This window comes from Gavialis gangeticus, unplaced genomic scaffold (genome assembly GCF_001723915.1).
Source record: "Gavialis gangeticus isolate Ggan-Ray unplaced genomic scaffold, GavGan_comp1, whole genome shotgun sequence".
Lineage (NCBI taxonomy): Eukaryota > Metazoa > Chordata > Crocodylia > Gavialidae > Gavialis > Gavialis gangeticus.
The window spans coordinates 20,834,423-20,846,920 of NW_017729006.1; the positions used below are offsets into that span (position 1 = coordinate 20,834,423).

The following is a 12,498-nucleotide window of genomic DNA, read 5'->3' on the forward strand; positions in this document are numbered from 1 at the left end:
CAGGGGCCTCGCTTCGGCCCCGCGGGGGGAGGGGCAGGGCGGAGCAGGCGGCGGTGGCTGCTGCTGAGGGGGGAGGGGTGGCTTCATTAGGCGTGTGGGTGTGGCGAATGGGTATTGGGGGTGAAGTGCATGGGGTGGGTGCCTGCAGGGGTGTTTAAGAGGTTCAGGTGTTTGCAAAGGGTGTGGGGGGGGGGGATACTGAGTGAGCTGTCTGAGAGGAGGAAAAAGGGGGTCGTGGGTGTCTCTCTTTCTCAGCAGTCTGATACTTTCAGGTGCAGCCTTTGCCTCCCCCTTGCTGCTTTGGGTCCATGGGCTCCACATGCGTCTCCCTCCCACAGAAACACAAGACAAATTAAAAGCAGTTGAGGTTAGATCAGGGCAGATTTCTGTCCCTTGCAGAGCTAGGTCCTCTTTAAGGATGTTCCCCAACCCATGGGTCACAACCCAAAAGTGGGTCCCAAGAGTATATGAAAGGGTCGTGAATAAACTAAAATGAATCAACACACTTTAAAAATGAATTCTCATTTAAAGGAGAAAAATGTGAGAAACTGGCATTTCCCTTGTAGGCTGGCAGAGTCTCAGCCTGTGAGGGGCTGCTTGGGCCCCCCCTGCCCCACACACACACCCTCTGCCCCACACACTGGGGTGCTGAGGCCTGGGGGCAGGGAGTCAGGAGTGAGGGGCACTGGGTTGGGACAGTCCATCTATGTTTACAAATGGATCCTGGTATGAAAAAGGTTAAGAACCACTGCTCTAACATTACCGGCATGTTGGGTTTGGAGAAAGAAAGGTTTCCTAGCTTTGGAAATCTCCAAGCACTAGCACCAGGCAGGAATCACGTGTCCTGATGAAGTAAGCTGTTGCTTATGGAAGCTTACGCACCTCTGATTTAGTCAGTAATGTGCAACTCTACGCTGCTTATTGCCTTTTCTTTTTACCATTGTTTTATGTAGTTTTACTGAGAGCAGCATTAGATGAACTGATGGCACTAATCCAGCTTGCTCTCTCTACAGTTAGTGTTTTCATCATCACTTGTATTTGTGGAGCTACATTGGTAGAATAGCTCCAGAAACACTATTGTAAATACAGCCCATGTTGTGCACTAACGGAAAACTAAAAGGCTCTGAAAATAAAACGTTAACATTTCATAAATGAACTTGATGGGATACATAAATGTCATGTGTTCCTGTTACAGACACTTATTTGAAGACCATGGTGAGGGATTTCCCTTATCAGACTATTTTTTGCATTCTCATTCCATCCAATGTGCAATTTGCAAAGAAAAGTGGACCGACAATATCAGTTCACAGGTGAAAACTGGTAAATGCTAGAAATATGATGCTGATTACAAAGCTACTGATTGAAACCTAATAGAATGGACTTGCTTCCCCACTTCCTTCCCTCTTTTTATAATATAAAGAAAGGGAGATATATTTTATCTACTAGTGTTCACAGTGAAGTTTTGAACTCGGGGCATTCTCCTTATTAAGTTTATAGCAGCTAAGGTTGTTGTTTCCTTCCATTCTTTCAGATATACATATAGTTTAAAATTGAGTGAGCCATAAAGATGAAGATGGAAATTTTTTTGACTACATAGCACCCTGTTTTAATGTAGGGAAAGTAATTGCTCTATCAAAACAGGCAAAGGAAGTAGTACAGTTCTCCTAGGAAAAATAATTTGGGGTTACAGATACCTTTACAGTTAGTCTTATGTAGTATAGGATCATTACATGCAGAAACTTCTTTAAAAGAAGGATGGAGCTAGGCTTCTACCGATATATAAGTGTGTCTACATGTGATCCTGAATCATCTACAGGTGTCTACATGTGACCAGCAGCTATTTCACCATAATGGTGCGCCCCCCCGTTTATAGCGCGCTGCTGTGGTGAAGCAGCTGCTAAAAATAACCACACATATGATGCAGTATGGGCAGTTACTGAGCAGTAACATCACTATAGGGCAATGTGTAGATGTGACCAATAGCAACTATTAGCTTGGTTTAGAAGAACTGCATTAATTCTAAATTGCAGCAATTTTGACTAGAGTGGAACTGTCATAGCAGTTTTCCAGCTGTTTTCTCAACTATAAGTTGGAGCAACCAGATTCTCTTGATAGTTCTGTTAACTAGATGTGTATGTTGTCCTTAGTTATGTCTATTCTTTACATATAATAAAGCTGGCATGGGGAATATACTGGAGGAAGGACGGGAGGTCAATGTAATATACAAGTAGGTATAATAGATTTAAAGCATGGTGACATACTGACAAAGATAGGTTTCACTACTTAATATGAGATTTTTCTAATAATGGTTCTCAGGCAACCAGCTACTCAGTTTATCTTCATTCTCTGTAATAGGTGTTTATAGGATGATACTTCATGTTCCTTAGATTTAATTATTTCTTTCTTTTGCACTCTAGCAAAATACAATTTCTGATAATTGTTTTATTTCCTTTGTAGTAGTAAGTCAGTTATCCATCTCTTCTAGTGCCCCATCCTCTACAGCAGTCAGTACCACATGCCTCTCCACATGTATTCTTATAGTGCTGCATATTTTTCTTATTTATATACATCACTTATTGAATTATGCTAAAATTGTCTTCCATAATACCTTGTTATGATGCATTTCAGTGGTTAGTTGAGCATGTCAAAATAATTACTTTTTTTCCTTATTGAACAGTTATGCCAATTTGAACCACCATTCTTTTATTCCAGAGTTAACAATACAATGGGTTTATTTCAAAGAAAGTCGCATTATCCATTAGTTTTATTTTGTGGTTCCTTTTTCCCCATTCATTCAGGGTACTGATACAGTTAGAGCTGTATTTGATATTTATAGCAGTGGTTTTTGAGCTGTGTTCTGTGGAAGCCTAGGGTTCCACAGCACATCATCAAGGATTCTGCAGAGAGATTGAGGGTAATCGTGGCCAGAAGGCTGTGTGCTGCCATTGCTGGGCTGGGTTGCCCGACCCTGCATCAGGTCCTGTGGCCTGCAGAGAGGGGTTCTATGACAGAAGTGATATGAAGGGCTTCAGTGACTTTAGGAAGACTGAAAACCACTGACTTATAATATGTTGATACTCTTTGTGAGATCAGTATATAGTCTTCAGGGCCACAAACTTCCTGCTAGTGATGTTTCAGAATAGTTCCATGTTCTAGAGATCAATACTGATAGCTTGCAAAAAAACAAAACCTGATCTCTCACCCTTTTTCCCCATATTGTATTGTACCTTGAAATGAATCTCTGAACATGTGCAAGCAGCATTATTTTAGCCAACTGGACATTGTTAAAAGGCAGTTTTTATTCCTGATAATTTGAATATATAGTCTGTGTGACTAGCACTCTAGGGGAGATTGCCTTTCAGATTGATGCAAGTAGGGGTGCACCAATAGATTTCTGGGGCCAATACAGATAGCCAGTTTTTAAGGAGCCAGTACTGATCCGATTTCCAATACACAGACCAGCAGCTTTGAAGAGCAGTGTCTGGCTGGTAAGTCTGTTGTGATGGAAGGGATATGGAAGGTGGGGTGGCAGATTGAGGCCCCCCACGGTGAGGGAAGGAGTGGGGTTGGGGTAGAGGCTGCCCAGTTGTGGCTCGTTGGGAGGGGCGGTGCTGAGAGGGTGGTTTTTGCTTCTGTGCACACACTGGTAAGGCATGGGGGTGTCCCTGGATCTTTGCGTGGGGTGAAGGCAGGCTGGGGCTGGGCTGGGCTCAGGGTGGGCAGTGGCAATGCTGGGAGGGGGAGGGGCCATAGCCCTCCCAACCTCCCTTTCCTAGCGCTGCTGCCTGCCCCAAGCCCAGCCTGGCCCAACCTCTCTGCCAGGAAGAACCCGGTGCAGCCGTAGGCCCAGCCTGCAGTGGCAGCCTGCCCCATGCAGATCTGGGGGCACTTGCCCCTCATGCCCTCCTGGGGTGTGTGCAGCTCTTGGAGCTGTCCCCCCGTGGCCCCCAGATGAGCCATGGCTCTGTCCTGTGCCTCACCCCATGTCAGCTGGGCAGCACTTGCCCCACCCCCACTCCCTCACCATAGGGGCCTTGATCGACCCCTCCCCCCACTCTTCCCCTCCCCCTTCTCCTTCCACCATAAGAGACTTACTAGCTGTACACAGCTCTCCAAGCTGCCAGGCTGTGCTCCTTGCCACCCAGGTGCTGTGCTGCAGCTGTGCACATGCACAGGTCATTTAAAATTGGCCAAATTATCATCCATATCAGGCAAAAAAAAAGCTAATGTCCAACACAGTCAATTTTCTTTAATTCAGTGCCAATCTGATATCGGACTGATGTATTGGTGCACCTCTCATAGCAAGTGTTCATGTTGTGCTTACGCTTACAAAGTTTCTTGGATATACTCTTGACCATTCTTGTTGATGCCTTTGGAGCCCAGGTTTCAGTGTATAAATTTTTGCATAATAAATGTTGTATACCCTTTTTCCCCTTCCACTGGCTAACCTAGGTTGTATCTTGTATCCTACTCTACATTCTTTCTGGAACAAGTTATTTCAGCAGAACGTGTAATTGTGAACGTAGAAAAAAAGAATCAGAGCAAGAATATAAAGATTTGGATTAAATAGACCAAAATCATTATTGATGAAAGGAAGAAGTCAAACTTTTTAATGGAACCTTATGAACAAAGGTAGGAATTGGGTTTTATAGCCATAATCAAGCAGGGATTGCAATTTATCATCAGAATTGATTACCTGCTGAAGTGACCTTTCTTGATGATCTTTAACAACCTTCAAATCCTTTAAATTGGTATAACTAAAACAAACAAACAAACAAAAAAACAAAGTTTCATAAAATGGAAAAAAAAAATCAAAGGGAAAAAAAAAATCAAAGGGTTTTTTTTTTTTAATACAACCTTTGTTAAGGGAATAAAAATTGAGGCATGATTTAGAAAAATCTCTTATAATTTAAAATATTGGAAGATGAGTCAGAAATTAACAAATTCTTCCTTTGATTTAATAGGGGGGAAAAAATGAATTAATGGATACTGGGTGTGTCTACATATGCATTAGATCCAGGAGCACTTTACTTGCAAGTGCTTGTGAGTAAATGCTCCCAGGCAGGCATCTACATGTAGGGAAGTGGGAGCAGATTTGCTGCTAATGGCAGTAAGCTGCTCTTGGTTTCTGGGGCGCTGCAGGGGGCCCCTGCCACCACCAGCTCTAGGCTCCCCCTGGGTGCTAGTCCAGGGGTTGGCAGGGAGCATCAGGCCAGGAGACAGTTGTCTTCTTGCCAGAGTTGGGATATTGTTCCCTGAGCCTGGGGAGGCAGGGGGAGCTGCCTGCTGCCAGGGCAGGGACAATGTACCTGCCCCTGGCAGAAGGAGCTCCCAGCCCTCGTTCCCTGACTGAAGCAAGGGATTTGGACAGAGCTGCAGATTTGTTCCCAGTCAGGCATTTATACAAGTGCTACTGCTCAGTTAGTAATTGCAAGTAAATTTGCTACTTGCATTTGCAGGTAGCAAGTTTACTTGTAATTAGTGAGGTTTGCTGCACAGTACACATGTGCATCTACATGTGCATATGCTTACTGTGCTGTAAGCTATGCTGCTTCTCAGTATAGCATCTCATGTAGATGTACCCACTGTTGATTTAAAGTAGGGATATTAAACATATGGCCCACTGGCTGGATCTGGCCTGTGCAACTGTATGATCTGGCCTATGCATCTTGGACTGACCCTCATATGCAGCAGCTGGACCTGGCACTGCATACCAGGTACATGACACAGAGGGTTGGTTTAGGCCGTGCACTACACGTGGCATCCTGATGGACTGGTCCTTTGCATTGGTTTGGGGCTGGTCTGGATCAGGCCATGCCAGTCAGCATACAAAGCCAGTCTCATGAGGTACAACATACAGTGTGCATGCCAGACCAACTCCCTGAGCTGCATATGGTGTGTGCAGCCAGTCTAGCTCCACAGACCGCATACAGCAAGCACTGGCATGGGGCTTCCTGTGTACTCAGGGCTTACATGAGGCACATGTGGTCTCTGGCATGGGCTGGACCCAGTACTGCATGTAGTGTATAGTGTCTGGGCTGCAGGCTGCATGTGACACCCCAAACAGACCTTCAGTGTTCCCTGCAGTGCACTCCCCCTGCCAGCCTAATGTGCTCTACAGTGGAGTCGCATCTTACACGGGGGTTAGATTCTCAAGTCAGCGCTTAAGGTGAAAGTCACATATAGTCAAAATTACCCTTGGGCTTGCCCAGTGGTACAGTCCCTCCTTCCTGCCCAGGGCAGCCTGCACCAAACTCCCACCCAGCCAGCATGCACAGATTCCCAGCAGGGCTGCTCCCAATGTAGCTGCTTGGCCCCCATGCACAGTGCTGCTGTGGGCAGCTGCAGGCTGAGTCCACACAATCGGCACTCTGGGGCATACGCATATGATGAATTCCCGCAAGTTAAGTGCACATATGATGCGATTCCACTGTATACACAGCAAACCCAAGGGCTGGCATGTACTGTGTGTGGTGTGCAGGAGGACCCCAGCACCATGGGCACTGCGCAGGGGGTGGTTCTAGTCCAGCCTACAAACTGGCCCAACAACCCCCATTTAGTCTGTAGGGCTGGATGAGTCAGACACCCCTGATTTGAAGAGCTGCAAGATACAGTTGTGTCACTGGTGTACGTGAGCTATTTATGTCCCTTGTAGATCTCTTTTGAAGGGTATATATTAGAAAGCTATATGGGTAAAAATTGGTCATATTTATTTTCATTTAAGGAATGTGAATTCTGTGCTGAAACTGCCATTTTAAAATCAATTACAGGTCTCTCTCTTTGGAATGGTCTTTTTAGAAAGTGTAAGTTTCAGTTTGCAAGCCTCCATCTAATTAAAAGCTAATGAATTATATTCTGCTGGCTCTGAAGATTGCAGTGGCTTTCACAGTTCAGTGCTGTCCAGTTGAACCCCAAACCTGGAGTAAGAATTAACAAGTTTGGCCTTTACATTTCATATTATTGGGAGATATGAAGGTGACTGAGGGAAGACACCTCACATGAATATATGCGTTTATAAAGATTACTAGACCCCTGGCAGCTGCTATTCCCCACCATGAATTTTATATATTGCGACAGGTGGCAACTCCTGGGGCTGGGTCTCATGTCAGCCCCGCCCACCTGTCTCTGTGGGGCAGTCGGCCCAATCCATGACTGCCATGACTTTGTTGTTCCTATATATGGATGATACATGCAGGAGACTGTCCCGATGCCAGGGGGCCACTATCTGCAGCTCCAGCCTCCCCTACATTGCAGCTCATGCCTCACAGATGGCATCCAGATTAATATTACTCAGTCTGAGACTGGAGCAAACTGAGTCCAAAGCTGGGCCATGTACATGCACCCCACCTCCCCTCACAGGAGGCCTCTTCCACTCCACCCCTCTCTCACCAGGGCCTCTGGCATGCTGCTCATTACTGAGCCACACTCCACTGCCCTGCTCCTCCTTGAACCCCCTTGGGCTGTCAGGCTTCGCTATCCTCATACTAGCCTTGCCACATAGAACCTTCTGTTTCCACAAGTTCCCCTACTTCACGTGGGTCAGCCTTATGCCAAACCCTGGACTAGTTCTGCTCCAGGTCTCTCATCAGGCACAACTTCTCACGGGGCTGGCCCTTGCACTGCCCTTCAAGTTTACGCTCATTCAACCCTAGTCAGCGCACCCCTTGGACTGTCCTTCAGGCCTACTCTGACTTCAGGCCTACTCAGCCCCCTCACATGCACAGCTTTTTAGGCCTACTTGCACTTCAGCCCTACTCAGTGCAGGGCCTCCCAGCGCTCTCCATATTGTCCCCTCTGGGACCTCATATCCCTGGTAGGCTCAGGCACTTATATGTGGACCTACCTGGCCCCCACTACTTCCCTAGTGGCCTCAGCCCACCTGAAGATGGGGGCTGGGGTTAAGGCACCCCCTCCTCACCTTTCACCAGGGAGGTAACTAGCCAGGCATTTCCTGGGGACTCCCACATCACCAGGAGCCCCACCAGGCCAATCTTCCCTGGCAGGGTACAGTTTTAGGTTATGCCTACAAACCATCCCCATAAGCTGCTGCTCTTACCTCCAAGGTTGTTGCTGCTGCAGCTCAGCTAAACAATGCTTCTGCCTCCCTTGGCCCCAGCAAATTGCAGCCTTTATATGCCTTGTTCAAAATGGCTGCCCTCATCAGGCACCTGGTAGCTGCCTGCCTCTGCCCTTAAAGTGGCAGGCACCCGAAGGTGCCCTGGCATGTATATATTGCTGTTCCTGGAGCAGAATTCAGAACATAGTCTGAGATCCCTGGCAGATGTTAAAGATCTGGCACGGCAGGATACAGGATTATAAAATATAAAATATGTATATATAGTTTATAAAGATTTAAATTAACATGTTACTTGCATGATAAATTGTAACATGTCATATGTTCAACCAGTTTATAATGTAATAAAAAGGACAAACTAACCAGAGATGCGTTTTACATCTAATGTTCCACATCTTTGTGGCTGTATTATGCTTTATTTGAAACGTGGCATGTTGTAAAGGGTGTTTGGTGAGCCAGGCTTGGGAGATACTCTCTCTAGCACTGGACTGGACAACAGCCCATTTACATTTCCCAGTGTGTGAGGAGCTTGGTACAAAGGAGGCCACTCTCTGGTCCCTAGCACATTCCCATTTAATGGCAACATGGGATCTGATCGGTGGTCACACATCTATGGCAGGAAGATTGATTTTTTGGGATAGGGACTGGATCCACATTGCATCCTTTCTACTTCCCAATGCAGGATGGTTCTGGGCTCTTGTTGGACTTGTAAGTTAAAAGCTGGGTGCTTGCAGTCTCCCTTGACCTGGGGCTACCTGGCACAGGGGAGTTTGGGTCTAGGAGTTTAAAGTTCTTGGTGGCCTGCCTTGCCAGGAGCCTGTAGGGAAGGGCCAGGCCCAGTTGGAGTCTCAGGGCTGCCCCAGGCTGGTACCAGCAAGACTGTTCACACTGTGTGTTGGAGACCTGGGGCCGTCAAGGGCTGATTCTGACAACTGCCTGATTGTTGGACATCTGCCCCGTCAGTCCTGAAGTGTGGAGGTGCCACTTGTTCAATTTAAGGTGACATATAGTTCCACCTTAAAAATGTTCTATATCAAATGTGGAATATTTTTATAGTCGGTTTACTATTTAATGGCGCCTTAAATTGGGTGTACGCCTTAGCACCCTTGCAATTTGTGGCAGGATTAACACATTAATTGCAGCATAAATGTAATGCATGCCAGGGACTTTTGATGCCAGGCTCCCTGGGCACTGGCAAGTTTAAAGTTGCACTGGGTAGCCTGACACTGGGGACCAGTTCCTCAGTGCTGTACTCCCTAGCAAGCCTTTAAAGTGGGAGTAAGCAACCCCTGCACGCATGCCAGAGCATGGCATGCAAAGGCATTTTGCTTGGCACTTGTGCGTCAGGGAAGGGGCTGGGGCTGCACTGTCAAACAAGGTTCACGCCCCTCACATCTCCCCTAGTGTCTGTCCCTGGCACGCTAACATCTTACGAGTCAAGGTTGCAGGTGTTTTTGGCGCTCTGCCCAAAAACATTGCTGACCCCTGCTTTAAAGTTTTGAATATATGATGAGATCTGAGGAATTTTATCCCAGATCCTTGAAATCATGCATCCTGCCATGTCAGATCTTTAACATCTGCCAGGGATCTCAGATTACGTTCTGAATTCTGCTCTGGGAACTGCAATACTACATGAGCGTAACTTCTTATAAGTTAGTTGACAATACTAATTCATCATAACACCTTTAAAAGAAAAAAAACAGGCTTTCAGTTAACTTCCTTTAGAACTTTGTTCATTGTCTTGATTCTAGACAATGTTGGTCCTACCAGATTTCGTTTGCTGGTATCTATTACAATCCATTACTAGACTGTGGCTTAAGTTAGACTCCTTAATGTTTCTGGTTGAACAGAAAGGTAAAAAGGCCTGGTCAAATATTTGTAAAACTTTTTTTGTAAGTTACCCCTTTCATGGCAGGAATCTAGCCCTTCCATGGGCTTTTGCATGGAAGGAATTGAGCACTTGCCTGGGAGCTGACTTCAAATTTCTGTTGCCTTTTTCAAGCAATTCTTAAGATAAAGGGATGCAGCTTGATTTATTCTCGGACTACTTCTGTAGTAATTTTGCCTCCTTCATTGCTAACAGTATATTTGTATTTAGAGTGCATATAAGGCTCTAGATATGCTACTTCTTGGGGAAGGTAATTCCTTCATATTAATTTCTCTATTGTATTTCAAACTTTAGAATATTTAAAATATACCTTGCTCTAACTTTTATTGAAGTTGATTAGTGGTTAACCAGACTATCCAAAAAATGTAGATCAATAACTGGTCAGACTGTCATTATCTCTGCATATTTGCTTAAATTCAATATAGCAGGTTTTTGTTTTTTAGTGGCTGAAACTGAGGTCAGAACTTTAAGGAAACTGTTGTCTTTTGTTTTATGGGTATAGTTCGAGTGCCATGCAGTTAGGCTGCACAAATACAAAAGAGTTTTTATTTTAGTTTCTTTATAATTTTGAAAATTCTCTGATATGCTTTTAGGGCAAGAATATGTAGGACCTTTTACAGTAGAACCTGGATTCCTTTTAGGGTTTGCTTCCTAACTTCTCCACTGTGAAGATGAAGGTTAGGAAATATTTGGGGGCTTATATAGCCACAGCAGACAGCTGTTTGGATCATAGTCTCTTGCCAGCTAATTGCTGAAGTTTTTATTTCAAAGGGCTTGTTCAGTTAGCTGCGCCTGAATCATAGAGGTGCTAATCAGAAAAGTGGTGCATTGTGAAATAAAAAACCACAGCAAGAAGCTGAGCAGGTTTTGGACTATCTGTTCAAAAATTCAGGTTCTGTTGTATTTCTGCTCTTCATTATCTGTGGACTTAGGAAAGTATCAGCTGTTTAGGAGATTAAATAGATTTAAGCACCATGTTTCCTCTAAATCTCAGTGTCTTTCTTTATTGGAGCATTATCAAAATGAATTTTGAAAAATTCATTCTGATCCTGTTCTGTTTAAGTCCGTCTCAGTTTCTATGTAGCGATTCCTCTTCGAGATCACTAAGAGGTGCCTGCCTGGTACCTCTTGTAACTAAGGTCATTTGTTAAACACAGCGCAAGTACAGTGTGGGCAATTGGCATGTAAACTCCCCAATTTATTCTGATTACTGTTCTGGAGGAATCATCTGTAGTGATGGAAATCTGTAGTGATGGTCTTTCCTCATGTCAATTCAGTTTGTATTGTCTAAGTACCTGTAAAGATGTTGATTATGGTGGTGGGTTTTGTAAGGTGGATAGGTGATGTTTTGAAGCTGATTCATGGAACTTTTCCCCCCTTCCTTACACACAAGCAAGTTCTTATGCACAAGCATGATCTTTAACCCCTGAATTAATTTCTTCTCTGGGTTGGATGCTCTGTATCAGAGGTTTTCAAACTTTTTTAAGGAGTATACCCCTTCTGGTGGGTACCTCTCCTGGACTGTACCTCCTGGACAGAGGAGCGGGAGTCCCCAGCAGCCAGTTGATGGGGGATGGTGGTGCTGGTGCGTCTCAGCTAAGTACCCCCGCTTTTGCTGGTACTACTCTCCCAAGTATCCCCGCTTCTCCACGCCACCACCGTGTACCCCCTGGTGGAGGACTGTGACTCAAAAGCTGTCATGGAGCAATTTAGGATTATTGCCTTGGTTTGGCTCAACTCTGGTTGGGCTTTGTGGAACAATGGATTCTTTACATTGGCACTAGCTAGTGGTGGATATACTGCTCCTTTTCATCTTGCTCACAAGGCCAAAGGAGAGTGATTATATTTAATATGGCATGCTTTTCTGATAAAGAAGGGTCATCCATTGCTGCTGCAAGAAGAATGGGTCAGAGCAAGGGAAGACAGAAAGGACTCTGTCTGGCTTGAAATGCTGATATCAGGACTGTCCAACTTTTGAATGGCAGCAGGCCATGTGCTACAAGATGCATGCCCCCTGCCCCCTCTCCTGGCATGGTGGGCCTTCCTGCAGTGCTGCACCACACAGTTGGCATTCCCTCATAGTGCTATGCTGTACAGCACTCCAGGCCTCCTGATGCCTTATCCCTGGTCATAGGCTCCATGAGCCCCTTGGGTTGTGTTGTCCCAACCCCAGGGATGGGGACAGGAATTATAAGCTGGAGGTGGGACAGACAGCTCAGAAACCCTGCTAACGGCAGTAAATGAATGATGGGGGGGTGATACGCTGATCTTCCATAAGTGAATTCCTCAGGGGCTGGGTACTGTCCACACACTGGCAGCTGGAGCCCTGTTGATTTAACCTAGCACTCAGAAATAGATAAGAACATGATAGAGAAAGATGTCACAGGACTTTGGTTATTTTGCAAATATCTATAATTCTCTAGTTCTTTTTAATGGTAAAATGATGGTGGTAAAAAGCTTGTTTTGCTGAGCCTGTGTCCCTTGTTTATGTGCAATATTGTTCCAGAAGAGATTAAATTAGAAGCCAGAACCCAGA

General features: G+C 45.3%; 1 protein-coding gene across 4 annotated transcripts in view; it reads left to right on the forward strand.

Moving 5' to 3' along the window:
• FBXL2 (F-box and leucine rich repeat protein 2) overlaps positions 1–12,498 on the forward strand; it is a 129,369-nt gene that overhangs the window by 539 nt on the left and 116,332 nt on the right. The gene's annotated exons all lie outside the window — the stretch shown is intronic.